We start from the raw sequence: 17,604 nt of genomic DNA on the forward strand, positions 1-17,604 counted from the left end.
TTACTACAGACGTAATTTTTTTACAATCCATTTTTAATTAGGACTAAAACTTATGGGTATTGCCCCTGGTACAGCTCTACATCCAGAACCACTGGTTTATCACACTTATACTCCGGGAAAATGTAAAATGATCCCATGTAGTGGAGCTGCATCCGCACTGCAAGAGCTAATTGCTTGTTTAGTCTAGGGAAGAGAAGGAACACTTTACCTCCTTGATTCTACAGGCTCCAGCAGTGGACTGTCCTTTGGTATTAATACATTTAATGCAGGGCTATGGACCCTGCATTGATCTTGATGACATCATAGCCCTGGGCCACTAGAGCATGGGGGAGAAGTCACTGCACATGTCTAGCAGCAGAGAGAAGTGAAGGAGCAGGTAGGTAAATCTTCTTAGATTGTTCCGACCTAGACAAGCAATTAATGCTTGCGCTGCAGGCACTGCCCTACTGCAAAGGATATTTTTTAGTTGCCTGAAATTGGAATTTAATATTATAGGGCCGTTTTCTCCAAATTGCATACAACTGTTTCAGGGTTGTTGGCCATCAGTTCAGTGTATGGAAATCATGGTTCTGTGATTCAGGGCTTGAGGATCAACAAGAAAGTATACCTAGACTAGTTATGGTGAAAGGTTAACTGTATTAAAAGTATATTTCAGGATTCCGTACTAATTTATGGTGTAAATGCTGACAGAGTTGCTCAGAGAACAACAGGGAAAAAATGTACCACCTACAGTATATAATTGTTCATGTAAGACAAGAGTGACTACTGAATATCAGGTTTCTCTGCTAATCTACAATGCAGAAAGTGTATACTGTATATTTTATACGGTCAGTTAAGAAAACAACTGTTTAATACATGTACTCATATTATAACTTTTTGTTTGCACAGATCCTTGCCCTCCTTGCCCTCCTGAGCCATGTCAGTCCCAACAAAAAGGATGTAAAAAATAAAATCAACATGAAAGACTCAAATGAAGCAATACCAAGCACAAGAATGACTGAACATTGATTGTTGTCTTTCGATGTTCTGTGTAAATCTCTATATTCAATAAACTTGGCAAAAACAAAAAAGCTTTTGGAAATGATTTCCTGACCTTGACAATGTTACCGTATATCAGGGGTATTGAAGAAAAACTCACGGAGGTCCGGTCAACAAAACGGTCTTCCAGTAGAGGTCTGAATCTCATGTTTGTGTTTTTCTCAACCCCTCCTTCACATCACAGTCCCCCCATTTACATCACACTGAAATCTTTTACATCACAGTCTCCTCATTTATATCACAGAGCAATATTTTACAATACAGCCCCCTTACAATACAGTGCCCCCCTTTGCATCACAGTCCCCCATCTTCACATCACAGTCCCCCATCTTTACATCATAGTGCCAGTGCTAGACTATTTTGCACCCTAGGCAAGGCCAGCTACTTGCGCCCGCCCCTCAAAAAAAAAAAACTGTAGAAAGAATAAATCGATAAAACATGAAACTGCTAAATTTCTTTTAATTTGAAAAAATAAGTGCCATAAGATGCCGCCAGCACCAATATTAAAGACAAAATCAATGTAACGGATGGACTGTATCTGTGTCTGGCAGTGGCAGGGTGACAGAGACAGTGAGTGGAGGATGATGGATCCACACTGTGACAGATCCCAGGCTGGAATTCCCCAGGCAATGGGGGGAGATAAAACTCTGTGACAGCAGGCAGCTGAACTGAGCGATCACACACAGTGATAGATCCAACACAACGCAGCACCACCAACACCGGCACAGATCAGCAGGCCCAGCAGGTACTAGAAGAGCAAGCTGTGGGATCGTGATGATGTCATCACTCATTGACACATTACACATGTGATGGATGGCTGGCCAGGTCACAGTCACACAGACACGAGACATCAGAGTCAGACATTACTTTCCTCTGCAGGTGCACCTCCACTGATGAATGGGAAGAGAAGCCCCTCCCCTCAGCTGAAGGATCATTCATGACATGGCAAGATTCCACACGGGGAGAGTGCTGGTCTGTGCTGCTCCCAGGTGCCCCTTGGTGGCAGTGCGCCCTAGGTGGCTGCCTAGTTTGCCTAGTGGAAGCATCGGCCCTGATCACAGTTCCCTTCCTTTCCATTACAGTCCCCCATCTTTACATTACAGTTCCCCTATCTTTACATCACAGGCCCCATTTTTACATTGCAGACCCCCATTTACATCATAGTATCTCATCTTAACAGCACAGTCCTTCATCTTTACAGCACGGTTCCCCTTTGCAACGTAGCCCCCCATCTTTACAGTACAGTCCCTTATCTATATATCACAGTTCAACCCCTTAACATCACAGTCCCCCCCTTTTACATCACAGTGCTCCATCTTCACATTGCAGTCCACCCCTTTTCATCGTAGTCCCTCTTCTTTACAATACAGTCGTCCCCTTTAGATTACGCTCCTCCTTTACATAACAGTCCCCCCTCTTTTACAATAGAGCCACCCTTTTCCATTATAGCACCTCCTTCACATTACAGCCCCCCTTTTATATCATGTCCCCTCTATATCACAGCACCGGCCACATCACAGTCCCCCTTTGTACAGTACATCCCCCCCTTTATATTATAGCTGTCCCCCTTTACATCACAGCACCAATGTTACATCTCAGTGACCCCCTTTATATAGTGGTCCCCTGTTTACATAACTGCCTGCCTTAACAGCACAGCTCCCCTTCCTTTACATCAGTATGCTCGTCTCTCCTCCTCCCCTTCCTGTCCTACCTTTTATAGCAGAGAGCCAGAGGTTAATAATTGGGTGATTGGTTGCTATAACCACCCCATGTCATAGCAACCAAACAGCCGCTTGTTAACTTGAAAAGTGGAACAGCAACTGCTCTCCATGCAGACCGACCGCATCTTCCACTTTCTGGTCTGCTGTGAAGATGACACCAGCGGCGGTAGAAGCAGAGGACACACAGGCATCTAAGTGCCGTGGCCGAAGCTGTCCGGACAGGACCTTGGTCTGCCATTTAGTGATGCTTGCCCTATACTAAGATGGTAGATGTACAATACGGGTATTCAGCTTTGGAATGGGAATTTGGCAAATCTGAAATATGCCCAAAGAGTTGATGTGATGGAAAGAATAAACTGACCAACTGTATGTGAAATTTCGAATGCTTAAATTAAGATACTCACTCCAAGAGTCTGCTGACTAAAAAGTGGCACCAGTCTCTTATTGGTGTTCCTGGGGCCTCCATTACAAATCACAGGGCCCTTTATGGCTTGCCTGATAGGCTCCTCTCCCCAGTGTCTTCACATGCACTCCCCACTGCCCCATACTCTGTACTCTCTGCATCCCCTATTACACCTCACTTTGTACCCTGTTTATCCCTAATACTCCAACATTGTGCTCCCCCTGCATCCTCCCATACCCCACATTCTGCAATTCCTGCATATTCCACTATCCTATCCCACATTCTGCACCCTCTGCATCCCCCATTACACCTCACCCTGCACAATCTGCAATCTCTACAACTCTCTCTGTTCCCCCATTACACCTCACTCTGCGCTACCTTGCATCCCCCTCTACTCTCTCTGTACCCCCATTACACCTCACTCTGCGCTACCTTGCATCCCCCTCTACTCTCTCTGTACCCCCATTACACCCCACATTCTGTAACTCCTCTATCCCCCAGCACCCCACATTCTGCAATCACTGGATCCCTTACTACCCTACATTCTGCACCCCTTCATCCCCCACTACCCCACATTCTACACCCTCCCCACTACATCACTGTACCACCTGCATCCCCCACTATACCTCACTCTGTACCCACTGCATCCCCATTACCCTACATTCTGTACCCCATTGGAGCCCCAATGTATCCCCCACCACTCCTCATTTGACACCCCATTACACCTTTGTCTGCACCCCCAGCATCCCCTTGTCACACATCACCCAACTGGTCCTATCTAAGTTGTTCCATTCTCTATTATTTGAGATAAAAAATGACCCAGAAGGGATGTGCCTGCCGGGCCTCTTCTGTAATGGTTTTCATGCTGCACCGTGTTTCAGACCACAGTTCAAAGCTACAAACTTCGTGCGCTGAGAGCTCCACCTGGACATCCCACCCTGCTGAACACAAGGGATATTGGAAGTTGGAGTCAGAGAGGGATGTGTAGCAGGGAGAGGGAGGGCCACAGGATAGGAAGATGGAGGAGTCTCAGGCAGCAGGCCCCATCAGCTCAGCAGAGGGGCCTGGTCAAGGGGGGCTGCCTGTGCCCCTCTATCGGCAGCACAGGTTGTTCCCAAAATTCATTAACATGAACACACATAGGGAGTGGCAGCTTGAAATGCCCGCACTGCTTTTTATACCCAATTTTTTTATTATTATTATTATAATACAGGATTTATATAGCGCCAACAATTTGCTCAGCGCTGTACATTATAATGGGAGACAGTACACGAGACAGTACAGAGATGGCAGAGATGGGTGGCGGATATGGAGCAGTTAGTAAGGTGGATGAGTCTGGCCGCAGCATTCAAGATAGACTGAAGCGGGGATAGCCTGCGGTGGGGTAAGCCGATGAGGATGGAGTTACAGTAGTCAAGGCGTGATATGATGGAGTGAATTAGTTGCTTAGTGGTTTCCGGGGTTAGGAACGGTCGTATTTTGGAGATGTTGCGGAGGTGAAGTCTACATGAGTTTGTCAGCGAATGGACCTGGGGCTGGAAGGATAGATTGGAGTCTAGGATGACACCTAGTATTCTGGCTTGAGGGGAGGGACTGGTGGTGGTGATGTTGGTCTTGATGGAGAAGTCGGGGGGGGCGCGGGCTGGGGGGAAAACTAGGAGCTCAGTTTTGGAAAGATTTAGTTTGAGGAAGTGGAGTGACATCCAATCCGATATGTCGGTCAGTAGGCTTGTTATACGGGCGGAGACTGAAGGGGTGAGGTGAGGGGTAGAGAGATAGATTTGCGTGTCATCGACATAGAGATGGTAGTTGAAGCCATGGGAGTGTATCAGTTGGCCAAGGGAGGAGGTGTAGATGGAGAAGAGAAGGGGCCCGAGGACAGAACCTTGAGGGACCCCAACAGAGAGGGGGAGTGAAGAGGAGGTGGCGGCATTATAGGTAACACTGAAGGAGCGCTGTGATAGATAGGAAGAGAGCCAGGAGAGAACGGAGTCTCGGAGGCCAAGAGAGTGCATTTTTTTGAGGAGGAGGGGGTGGTCAACCATGTCGAAAGCCACAGAGAGGTCGAGGAGTAGGAGCACTGAGTAGTGGCCACTAGCTTTGGCGGTCAGCAGGTCATTGGTGAGTTTGAGTAGGGCAGTTTCAGTGGAGTGTGGGGGGCGGAAGCCAGACTGTAGGGGATCAAGGAGGTTGTTGTCGGTGAGGTGGGAACTCAGACGATTATAGACTAAGCGCTCTAGGAGTTTGGATGTAAATGGCAGCAGGGAGATGGATCTAAGGTTGTTCAGGTCGGTGGGATCCAGGGATGATTTTTTTAAGTATGGGAGTGATGTGCGCGTGTTTTAGAGGGGAATGTGCCAGTAGAGAGGGAAAGATTAAAGATGTGTGTGAGGGAGCGTAGGATGGAGGAAGAGGGTGATCATAGGAGTTGTGAGGGGACAGAGTCAAGGGGGCAGGTGGTGAGGCGGGCTTCAGAGAAGACCTTAGTAACTACTTCAGTGGTAGTGAGGTCGAAGAAGTGGAGTGTTGAGGGGGTTTTAGTGTGAGGAGTGCTAGGTGGGGTGGAAGTCTGGGCAGTGGCGAGGTCAAAGGAGTAGAGTGTTGAGGGGGTTTTAGTGTGTGGGAAGCTAGGTGGGGTGGAAGTCTGAGCAGTGGCGATGTCCCTCCGAATTGCGTCGATCTTGTTTTTGAAGTGGTTAGCAATCTTGTGGGTGGTGTGTGAGGTACTGGGTGGAGGTGGGGGCGGAGAGAGTAGAGAGTTAAAAGTAGAGAAGAACCGGTGAGGACTGGAGAAGAAGGTATTAATGAGGGTAACAAAGTTAGCTTGCTTGGCAGAGTGAAGGGAGGAAGTGTAGGTTAGGAAGGCAGATTTATATCAGGTGAACGCTTGTTGGGATCTGGTTTTGTGCCAAAGTCGCTCCAGTGCACAACTGCGTCGTTTGAGATTTTTTGTAATGTCAGTCTGCCTGGGTTGTAGCGGTCGGGGTCTAATGCTTCGTGTTGTTGGGGGTGCTAGCGAGTCTAGAGCGGCTGGTAGCGAGTTGTTATAAACAGTAGCGGCCAGGTCAGGGCAGGACAGGGGAAGGATGCTGTCGTAAAGTTGGTCAGCAGCAGAGTGGAAAGGGGCAGGGTTCAAGTTGCGGAGGTTTCTGCTGGTGATAGTTTGACATTTGGAGGGATAGCTGTTTGAGGACAAGGAGACTGTGAAGGTGATGAGGTTGTGATCAGAGAGGGGAAATGGGGTGTTTGAGAGGTTATAGGGAGTACAGTGGTGGGAGAACACAAGGTCTAAGGTATTACCGTCGGAATGAGTGGAGGACTGAATACACTGCGCTAGCTCAAAAGAAGAGGTTAAGTGGAGGAGTTAGGATGTAGCCGGGTTATTGACGTTAGGGATGTTGAAGTCTCCGAGGATGATAGTGGGCAGCTCAGAGGAGAGAAAGTAGGGTAGCCAGGCGGTAAAGTCGTCGAGAAAGCGGGACACGGGGCCAGGAGGCCGGTAGATCACTGCAATCCTCAGGGAGGTTGGAGAGAATAGCCGGATGCAGTGGGTCTCGAAAGAAGAGAAGGATAGAGAGGGAGGGTTAGGGAAGACTTGAAAGGTGCTTAGAGGTGACAGAAGTAGACCAACCCCGCCTCCTTTCCGACCGCTGGGCCTGGGTGAGTTGGTCAAGATGAGACCTCCATAGGAGAGTGCTACGGGGGAGGCAGTGTCAGCTGCTTGGAGTTTAACCATTTACCTACTGGGCAATTTTACCCCCTTCCTGCCCAGGCCAATTTTCAGCTTTCAGCGCACGTCGAACTTTGTATGACAATTGTGCGGTCATGCAACACTGCACCCATATGAAATTTTTATCATTTTTTCACACAAATAGAGCTTTCTTTTGGTGGTATTTAACCACCGCTCACTCTTTTATTTTTTGCACAATAAAAAGACCAAACATTCTGAAAAAAAAAATGTTTTTCTTTTTTCTATTATAATAATTATAATAATAATTTTGCAAACAGGTAATTTGTCTCCTTGACTGATGTGCGTTAATGAGGCTGCACTGATAGACAGCACTGATGGGATATAGGTTGCACTGATGGGTACTAATAGGCAGTACTGAAGGGCACTGATTGGGGGCACTGATAGGCAGCACTGACAGGCACAGATTAGCAGCACTGTTGGGCACTGATGGGTACTTTTGGGGCTGCACTGATAATCCACCTTTTACTGTGTCATGCAATCAGCTGTGTCCAAAAGACACAGTGATCACAGAGAGTGGCAAGTGTTCGCCTGGGAGTGCACGGGGGGCACGTCATATGATGCCTCCCCAGACCTGGATGACCGCGCTATAGCCGTCATTCGGAAATAGCGTGGTCAACAAGTGGTTAATGCTACTAGCCTCCAACATAATATGGAATCTAGAAGTGCAAACTTTAAAGTATTTTATTAAATGAAAGGACTTTGATCACAATTACAAATCACAATTAAAGTGATACTAAACAGAGAAGTGATAACTGCCATCATTCATTCACATAAATCATATATATCATGCCGCTGTATTTTGTTTTTGTTTTAATTCTCTCAGTACCTTATTCCTGCAGCGCTGTTGTGTAGTCATGTGATCTTCCCCGCTCTTTGGCATCTGCAGGGACAGACCCTTGGGAGGGGCTTCTATTACTCTAATGTACTGTATGCTCACTACAGTATGATTCTGTGCCTGTACAGCCCTGACTTAAAAAAAAAAAAAAAACAGTTTCAGAAAAGCAATTCAAATGAAATGATAAATATCAAAAAACGGTTTTCTAGCTCCCTATAAATCTTTATTGAATATCAAATGGTGTTATTTTTTGTGCATTATTATAGTGTAGGCGGAGTCAAAGATGATTGACACTAGCTTTCATTTTGTTCAGATGGCATCTGCATTCAAGGCTTTTTTACCTTACAGGTATTAGCAATTATATTTGATATATTTAATACTGATATACATTATATTAAAATTAAGCTTTTTGTGAGTTTCTTTAGGAATGTAATAAATCAGCATACTATATCCCACCCCCATAGTATTTAGCAATAAGAGGACATAGAGGAGGAGGGAGGGAATGGGCTGTCATTTACCACTGTGTATATGCCCACATGTGTGACTCTATACTCATGTGGGCTGCACAGATAAGAAACAGGAGGAAATGAAGAGCTTAGAAGGAAACTGAGATTGAGCATGCTCAGTAGAGGACACTAGCTGGTCTACACAATCTCAGCCTGCAATGGGGACACAGAGAAGATGGAAGGGATAGCTGAAGGCAGGATATATTTCAATCTATACAAAATGAATGCTTTAGTGGCTTTGTGAGTGTGCACACTCTGTTATATACCATGTAAACAGAGTTTTTCATAGTCTGGGTTTAATGACACTTTAACGGTCATGGATACACTATTCATCACCAGTTTGTGAGCTGCTGTAGTAGGGACTACAGATAGATTTATATTAGAATATGTATTCTATATTTGTTTTCCACATAAATACATAACTGCATTAAAGCAAAATGCACGCCACATTTTTCACATAGTTATTTGTAAAAAAAATAGTGAAAACCATTTATCCTTTTCCTTCCACTTCACAATTATGTGCCACTTTGTGTTGATCTATTACATAAAATCACAATAAAATACATTTACATTTTTGGTTGTAACATGACAAAATGTGGAACATTTCAAGGGGTATGAATACTTTTTGCCAGTCTGCCTAGCTTCCTCTGTATCCAAGAAACTTTGGAAATTTCTCTATGATAGGTGTGATGTTATGTAGATTCCAGCATGAATACAGACCTGGCCTATCCCAGAGAGACTGGCTCGGAAGGTATGCTGGGTAGCTGTATTTATTCAGTGAGCACACTGAGTTCTGAATCTTTCTGGGATAGGACCATCCAAGCCTGGAAGAGGGCACGTTGCCCTCCCAAGCATCTACTGCCATAGGCCTCAGGTGGGTGACCTGAGGGCATGTATGCTGAGACCCGGGTCCTGCTATGCTGACTGAAGGGGCTGTCTCCTTAATATCTGGTCTGGTATCATGGAGAAAGGCATCCAGCTGCTCTTGGGCCTTGTGAGTACAGACATCCCTAAAGCATCTTAGAGACTGTTTGCAGTTAACTCCCTTTAGTGCTGGGAAGACAGCTTTGGGTCTAGCAAAGGGAACACTGGCTGGTGTTTTGAAGAGCTCTGTCAATCTGGCCCACGTTTAAAGAGACATTGCTGTAGGGCGCAAAAGAAGTTACTGCTACTACTTTGTTACTACTGCCTTAAAGCTATAGTTCACTGTTTGATTCAAGCTTGAACTCTGATATAGCTTGCCCTGAAGATTAGACAAAGTCCTCAAGTGTACTTTAGTTCCAAATTTTGGTGTATCCCACTCATTTCCCTCAGCTCTATCCCATTTATTAAAAAAAAAAAAGCAAGCAAAAATAACACACCTAGACTGGTTATTGGAGATACAAGTGAATGAATCTACAGGGCAAAGTAACTGGGGAGGACCTGGACAGTATTCCTGCCGCTCCTAAGGGAGTAGCACTACATACAATATTACTAACACAGGGCAAAGTTGAAAAATTGTGTTCAAGCATTAACATTTATTTATCCTGAGTCACTAGGAGGTTAATGATAGATGTTTCCTTTATACACTGAAATCCTGAACTGCTTATTTGCACTCTGAATACTACTGCACCCAAATTTATCACCAGGTGTACATGTATTACTTCTGTACCATGCCGCTAATAATAAAAAATAAAAATTGAAGTTTAAGTTGCGTTCTGCATCCTGCATCCTATGCAAATGGCAAACAAGTAGTTTCAAAAGTTTTATGTCTCCCTATTCCTGCTTCCCCCCTAAGGGGAAGCCTTCAGAGCTAGAGCCGCAAAGATTCCATCTTTACCAAGGCCTGTTTTTTGTTACACTTACCAGGAAGACTTACAACCCAGGTGGATTCCTGCCAGACTATATATACAGAGCCCTCTTTCCCAACATGCTCCACACTGGCAGGGGCCAGAATTGTCCTAGCTCACCCTCCATGGCTACACTCCCCTTGCTACTCTGGAGACCTTTGTCATTCAACTAAGCATCTAAATTGCCTATTCTCACTACGAGATGTCAATACCTAGCAGTCAATTTGGGGGACTAAATGGACCGTTTCTGTGCCCCTACCCTCCATGCTTAATATTTTGAATGGGAGTAAAAAACATCTGCTATGGCCCTTGCATTATCCAAAATTTGGGTAATACACTTTGTTTACCTCATTTTAAGTTTTCTGCATGTATAGGCTGATAGTTCAAAAGATACACTAGATTGCCAGATGTTTTAGGACACTCCCATTAATCATTAGACTCAGGTGTTCCAATCACCTCCATGGTCACAGGTGTATAAAATCAAGCACCTAGGCATGCAGACTGCTTCTAAAACATTGGTGAAAGAATGGGTCGCTCTCAGGAGCTTAGTGAATTCAAGCGTGGTTGCCACCTGTGCAATAAGTCCATCCATGACATTTTCTTGCTACTAAATATTCCACAGTCAACTGTTAGTGGTATTGTAACAAAGTGAAAGCAACTGGGAACAACAGCAACTCAGCCACCAAGTGGTAGGCCATGTACAATGACAGAGCTGGGTCAGCACATGCTGAAGCACACAGTGATCAGAAGTCACCAACTGTTTGCAGAGTCAATAGCTAAAGATCTCCAAACCTTATGTGGCCTTCAGATTAGCACAAAAACAGTACGTAGAGAGCTTAATTGAATGCGTTTCCATGACCAAGCAAAAATTGTGACAGCTCGCAGGGAGAAGATCCCCCGCTAACTATCACAATGGGTTTCCATCGCCGAGCAGCTACTGTACATCCAAGCCTTACATCACCAAGTAAAATGCAAAGCATCGGATGCAGTGGTGTAAAGCACGCCACCACTGGACTCTAGAGCAGTGGAGATATGTTCTCTGGAGTGATGAATCATGCTTCTCTGTCTGGTAATCTGATGGACGTGTCTGGGTTTGTCTGTTGCCAGGAGAACGATACTTTCCTGACTGCATTGTGCCAAGTGTAAAGTTTGGTGGAGGGGGGATTATGGTGTGGTGTTGTATTTCAGGGGTTGGGCTTGGCCCCTTAGTTCCAGTGAAGGGAACTCTTCAGGCATCAGCATATCAAGACATTTTGTACAATTTCATGCTCCCAACTTTGTGAGAACAGTTTGGGGATGGCCCCTTTCTGTTCCAACATGACTGCGCACCAGTGCACAAAGCAAAGTCCATAAAGACATGGATGAGCGAGTTTGGGGTGGAGGAACTTTATTGGCCTGCACAGAGTCCTGACCTCAACTGGATAGAACACCTTGGGGATGAATTAGAGTGGAGACTGCGAGCCAGGCCTTCTCGTTCGACATCAGTGTCTGACCTCACAAATGCGCTTCTGGAAGAACAGCCAAACATTCACATAGACACCCTCCTAAACCTTGTGGACAGCCTTCCCAGAATAGTTGAAGCTGTTATAGCTGCAAAGGGTGGGCCAACTCAATATTGAACCCTACGGACTAAGACTGGGATGTCATTAATGTTCATGTGCGTGTAAAGGCAGGTGTCCCAATACTTTTGACAATATAGTGCAGTGATGGCGAACCTTTTTGAGCCCGAGTGCCCAAACTGCAACCCAAAACCAACTTATTTCTTTCAAAGTGCCAACCCTGCAATGAAACCTGAATATCGAGCTTTTGGTTTAGAAAAAACAACTCGTACAGTAGTGCAAAGTAATTAACAGTACAGGGATGACCAGAGACTGCGGACAGTACAGGGATGACCAGAGACTGCGGACACAGTACAGGGATGACCAGAGACTGCAGACACAGTACAGGGATGACCAGAGACTGCAGACACAGTACAGGGATGACCAGAGACTGCGGACACAGTACAGGGATGACCAGAGACTGCGGACACAGTACAGGGATGACCAGAGACTGCGGACACAGTACAGGAGATGACCAGAGACTGCGGACATAGTACAGGAGATGACCAGAGATTGCGGACACGGTACAGGGATGACCAGAGACTGCAGACATAGTACAGGGGATGACCAGAGACTGCAGACACAGTACAGGGATGACCAGAGACTGCAGACATAGTACAGGGGATGACCAGAGACTGCAGACACAGTACAGGGATGACCAGAGACTGCGGACACAGTACAGGGATGACCAGAGACTGCGGACACAGTACAGGGATGACCAGAGACTGCGGACACAGTACAGGGATGACCAGAGACTGCGGACACAGTACAGGGATGACCAGAGACTGCAGACACAGTACAGGAAATGACCAGAGACTGCGGACACAGTACAGGAGATGACCAGAGACTGCGGACACAGTACAGGGATGACCAGAGACTGCAGACACAGTACAGGAGATGACCAGAGACTGCGGACACAGTACTGGAGATGACCAGAGACTGCAGACACAGTACAGGAGATGACCAGAGACTGCGGACAGTACAGGGGATGACCAGAGACTGCGGACAGTACAGGGATGACCAGAGACTGCGGACACAGTACAGGGATGACCAGAGACTGCGGACAGTACAGGGATGACCAGAGACTGCGGACAGTACAGGAGATGACCAGAGACTGCGGAAAGCACAGGGATGACCAGAGACTGCGGACAGTACAGGAGATGACCAGAGACTGCGGAAAGCACAGGGATGACCAGAGACTGCGGACAGTACAGATGACTGCTGACCTTTGGGGAGGGAGGGGAAGCGGGTACCTGAATTTGACAGGTACCCGCTCTTACTTCCGCAGAGTTTTTTTTTTATCTTACCTGTTCCTTTATCCAGCCACGCGCTGTCTTCCCGGCTTCTGTAGTGTGGGCGCTCGTCGGACAGCCGGATGCCCAGTGCGCATGCGCGAGAAGCGCTGCGCTTTGTGATTGGTCCGGCGGCTTCTGGGATCTGTCATGTGTCCCAGGTACCGCCTTACCATTCACAAAGAGCACTGCTTCTTGCGCATGCGCACTTGGGACCCGGCTGTCACGCACACTACAGAAGCCGGGAAGACAGCGCGCCGCTGGATAGAGGGACAGGTACGGTCCCACTGCAGAGCTGAGCGGCCGGCCCGGTATTCTGACACGGCGGCGGTGGAAATACCGGACCGGCCGCTCTATATTCGCTCCATAAGACGCACTGACATTTTCCCCCCTTTTTTGGGGGAAAAAAAGTGCGTCTTATGGAGCGAAAAATACGGTATTCTCCTGGCGTGCCCACAGATAAGGCTCGGCGTGCCACGGGTTCGCCATCACTGATATAGTGTATTTGCCATGCTTACATGTCTGACATTCACCAACCTCCTGCTATTATCTTATATTCATACACCAGAAATAAAATGAACACCCTTAGAATTATGTGGCATTAAGGAAGAAACTAAACAATGTAAATGTTTAGCAACATCTCAGGTGTGACTTGTTATATCAGGAAACAAAAATGTCCATAAAAATTTAATAAACAGAATAGTTTTGCAACAAAGGGAGTTTCATGTGCTTTAAGCAATGATCACCAGCGGAGTAATGGTATGTACCAGCTGAGTACAGGTCTTACTCATCTCAATTCATCACATTTTTAATAATACTGACATTAGAAAAAGGTAATGTGTTTACCTATACACAGAGTGACAGAGGAGGTACACTGATTGAAATGGATGCGCTATTGTTCTTTGGCTTCTGAATATTTTAACAAATCGTGAAACAAATCAGTGCTATCTGTGCTTTGTTAGAAAAAGGTAGCATCTTCCCTTTCATTTTAGGTGCTCTTGTGCAGGGGTTCTTAACAGGGGAGTATGTAACCCAAATGATGGGGGTATAAAACTGGATCTCTAATTAACTACAACAAATGTTGTTAGATTACATCATTATCTAAACCTTTGGACCAGTGTTGCCAATCTACCAAAGTGAAATTTACTGACACAGCCAAGTTTTTACTGGCATTTCAAAAAGTCACAACATTACAGTTTTAAGTGCACATTTCAGTATTTCAGCTACAAACAGCTCACATATGCAGTTAGCAATGTGATTTAAAATAGATCTGAAGGCAAAAAAAACATTTTCAGCATAAAAGTGCGGGTTATTATAATCTATGAATTTATTGTTACCTATGTCCAACTGAAGAGATTTTCCTTTTAATTCTGGCCCCACACAAAGAGTGAGAAAGAGGGAGAGAGATTATTCTGTTCCAGATTGCCCAGTACAGAGAAAGAGAGAGACTGCGCCACATTGTCCTTCAGAGAGAGAGAGACTGCGCCACATTGTCCTTCAGAGAGAGAGAGACTGCGCCACATTGTCCTTCAGAGAGAGAGAGAGACTGCGCCACAATGTCCTTGAGAGAGAGAGAGACTGCGCCACATTGTCCTTCAGAGAGAGAGAGACTGCTCCACATTGTCCTTCAGAGAGAGAGACTGCTCCACATTGCCCTGCAGAGAGAGAGAGTCTGCTCCACATTGCCCTGGAGAGAGACTGCTCCGCATTGACCCACACAGAGAGTGAAAGAGACTGCTCCACATTGCCTCACACAGAGAGAGAGAGAAAGAGAGAGAGAGATTGCTCCACATTGCCTCGCACAGAGAGAGAGAGACTGTTCCACATTTCCCTGGAGAGACAGAGACTGCTCCACATTGCCCTGGAAATAGAGAGAGAGACTACTCCACAATACCCCACACAGAGAGTGAGAGAGAGACTGCTCCACAATGCCCCACAGAGAGTGAGAGAGAGACTGCTCCACAATGCCCCACACAGAGAGTGAGAGACTGCTCCACAATGCCCTGCAGAGAGTGAGAGAGAGACTGCTCCAAATTGCACTACACAGAGAGACTGCACTACAAAGCCAGAGAGAAAGCCTCAGCCTGCCCAGCAAATAGAATAAAGAGATCGCTCACTGCCCCCAGCACCCTCTTTCTGTTCTCAGTCCATATCTGCCCACGCTTCAAGTCTGTTTACTCTGCTTTAGCTACTTACTGGTAAATAGTAAAGCACAGGGAACAGTCCTGACTCCTGCCCGCCCCAATCCAGCCCCACTCCAGCCGCCCGCCCCAATCCAGCCCCACTCCAGCCGCCCACCCCAATCCAGCCCCACTCCAGCCGCCCACCCCAATCCAGCCTTACTCCGACCGCCCGCCCCAATCCAGCCCCACTCCGGCCGCACTGCCCCAATCCAGCCCCACTCCGGCCGCACCGCCCCAATCCAGCCCCACTCCGGCTGCCCGCCCCAATCCAGCCCCACTCCGGCCACCCGCCCCAATGCAGCCCTACTCCAGCTGCCCGCCCCAATCCAGCCGCTTGCATCTTCTCTTCAGACGTGTCGAATGTGGTAGGCTGAGGAAAGGGACGATTTACAGTAAAGTCCTAAATGCTGATTGGCTGAGAAGTGGTGGGGGGCAGAGTAACTGTCGCTGCTGTATCCCTGTAGAGTATTACATTAGTAAACAGTCCCGTCCTCCTATTCAGCTGGGCACTGTGTGCAGCGCAATTAGTTGCTACACAATGTGCACCATTTTTGCAAATATTTTATGTCCATAACAGACATTCATGAACAGCTGGATTCAGCAGAAGATAAATTTATACATTTCTAGGAAAGCTTCACTGAGTAACAAATATAAGAGAACAAAACTTAGAACTATGTGGCTCATTTCTAGTCTCATTTAACCCTTGTCACTGTTAGAGCTGTTTTTGCATTTTTTGCACATACATATCAATTTACAAAATGTAAAGTGAGCAAAGAGATGAAAAATCTAAATCAATATTTGGTGTGACTACCCTTTGGCTTCAAACCAGCATCATTTCTTCTATATACACTTACACCTTGCTTTTGAAGGAACTCGGAAGGCAGATTGTTCCAAACATCTTGGAGAACTAACCACAGACCTTCAGTGGATGTAGACTGCCTCAAATCCTTCTGTCTCTTCATGTAATCCAATACAGACTCAATGATGTTGAGATCAGGGCTCTGTGGGGACTAAACCATCATTTCCAGGACTCTTTGATCTTATTTATGCTGAAGATAGTTCTTAAGGACATTAGCTGTCTCATATCCTTCTGTCTCTTTGTGTATTTCCAGACAGGTTCCATAATGCTGAGATCAGGGCTCTGTGGGGGCCAAACCATCACTTCCAGAATTCTTTGTTCTTTACGCTGAAGATAGTTCATGGACATTGGCTGTATGTTTGAGGTCGCTGTTCTGCTGCAGAATAAACTTGGGGCCAATAACACACCTCCCCGATATTGTGGCATGGTGAATAAGTATCTGTCTGTATTTCTCAGTATTGAGGACACTATTAATCAGGCAACTCTGAGGACCGTAGATGCAGTGGTCTGTCAAGGAAACCTAATGCAGCAGATCAAAGACACATCATGCTTACTTCCCTTCAACATCGGAAGATGTCCAACAGTGCCATCAGCACAGAACTGCTAGAAACCAGTAGTACCCAGGTACACCCATCTATAGTCCATAGAAGTCTGGCCAGAAGTGGTCTTCATGCCAAAACCCATACCTCCAATATGGAAACAAGGCTTAGTGACTCAACTATGCACAAAAACATAGGAACTGGGGTGCAGAAAAAGTTCAAATGCGTGTAAAGGCTGGCGTCCCAATACTTTTGGCAATATAGTGTATGTTGGACTGGATGGACTTGTGTTTTTTCGAACCTTATCTACTATGTAAGTATTTAATAATTCAATCATCGTATCAGATATGGAATTTTTTACCTAATGTTCAGTAAGTGAGTCATCCACAACTAATGCAAGATCTGGGTGTAATTAGCAGCTAAGTGATACACCAAGAAGGCAACACCCCTTCCTTTATGGAACAGTACATAACATTAAATATTTTTTGCTAGAAAGTTTACTCTATAAAATGAATGTCAGGTTTAGTGAAAACCAAACTGGTTTTTCAAGGGATTCAACTCCCCCTTTACTAACAGGAAACAACTTGGGTATAAAAGCAACATGTTCAACGCCTTAAAAACAGAACTCACTATTCCTTTGAGTTAATTTTGAACTTACTTGCTAACGCCAGCCAACAGCAATGTCTTCAACTAAAGGTGGACCTCATGGACATCATGGACACCATGAACACCATGAACAGCATGGACATCATGATCAGAAGTGCCAGGACCGTAAGTAGCTTTTTATGCTTATAAAACCTTTCAGATAGTGGAAAAATTGACTGACTGACTGACCTTACTTTGTTTTGGTGTCTACAACAATATGTTAATATGAATCCACAAGTCTTATGTCACCAATACAAGAAGAATAACGTAATCCAAGGTGTTTTTAGTATTAGGGATAACTTGTTAGTATAAGGGCTAACGTATTAAGGACATATGAAGAAAAACAAAATTAACAACCTATATTATTAGACCTGTTTCATAGAAATTTAGCATTAACATGTTCAG

General features: G+C 45.8%; 1 protein-coding gene across 1 annotated transcript in view; it reads left to right on the forward strand.

The window, feature by feature from the left end:
• LOC149462737 (uncharacterized) overlaps positions 1–17,604 on the forward strand; it is a 55,079-nt gene that overhangs the window by 32,828 nt on the left and 4,647 nt on the right. The window lies entirely within an intron of this gene.

Source organism: Staurois parvus, unplaced genomic scaffold, assembly GCF_062004578.1.
Source record: "Staurois parvus isolate SC_StPar_1 unplaced genomic scaffold, SC_StPar_1.0 ptg000170l, whole genome shotgun sequence".
Taxonomy (NCBI): Eukaryota; Metazoa; Chordata; class Amphibia; order Anura; family Ranidae; genus Staurois; species Staurois parvus.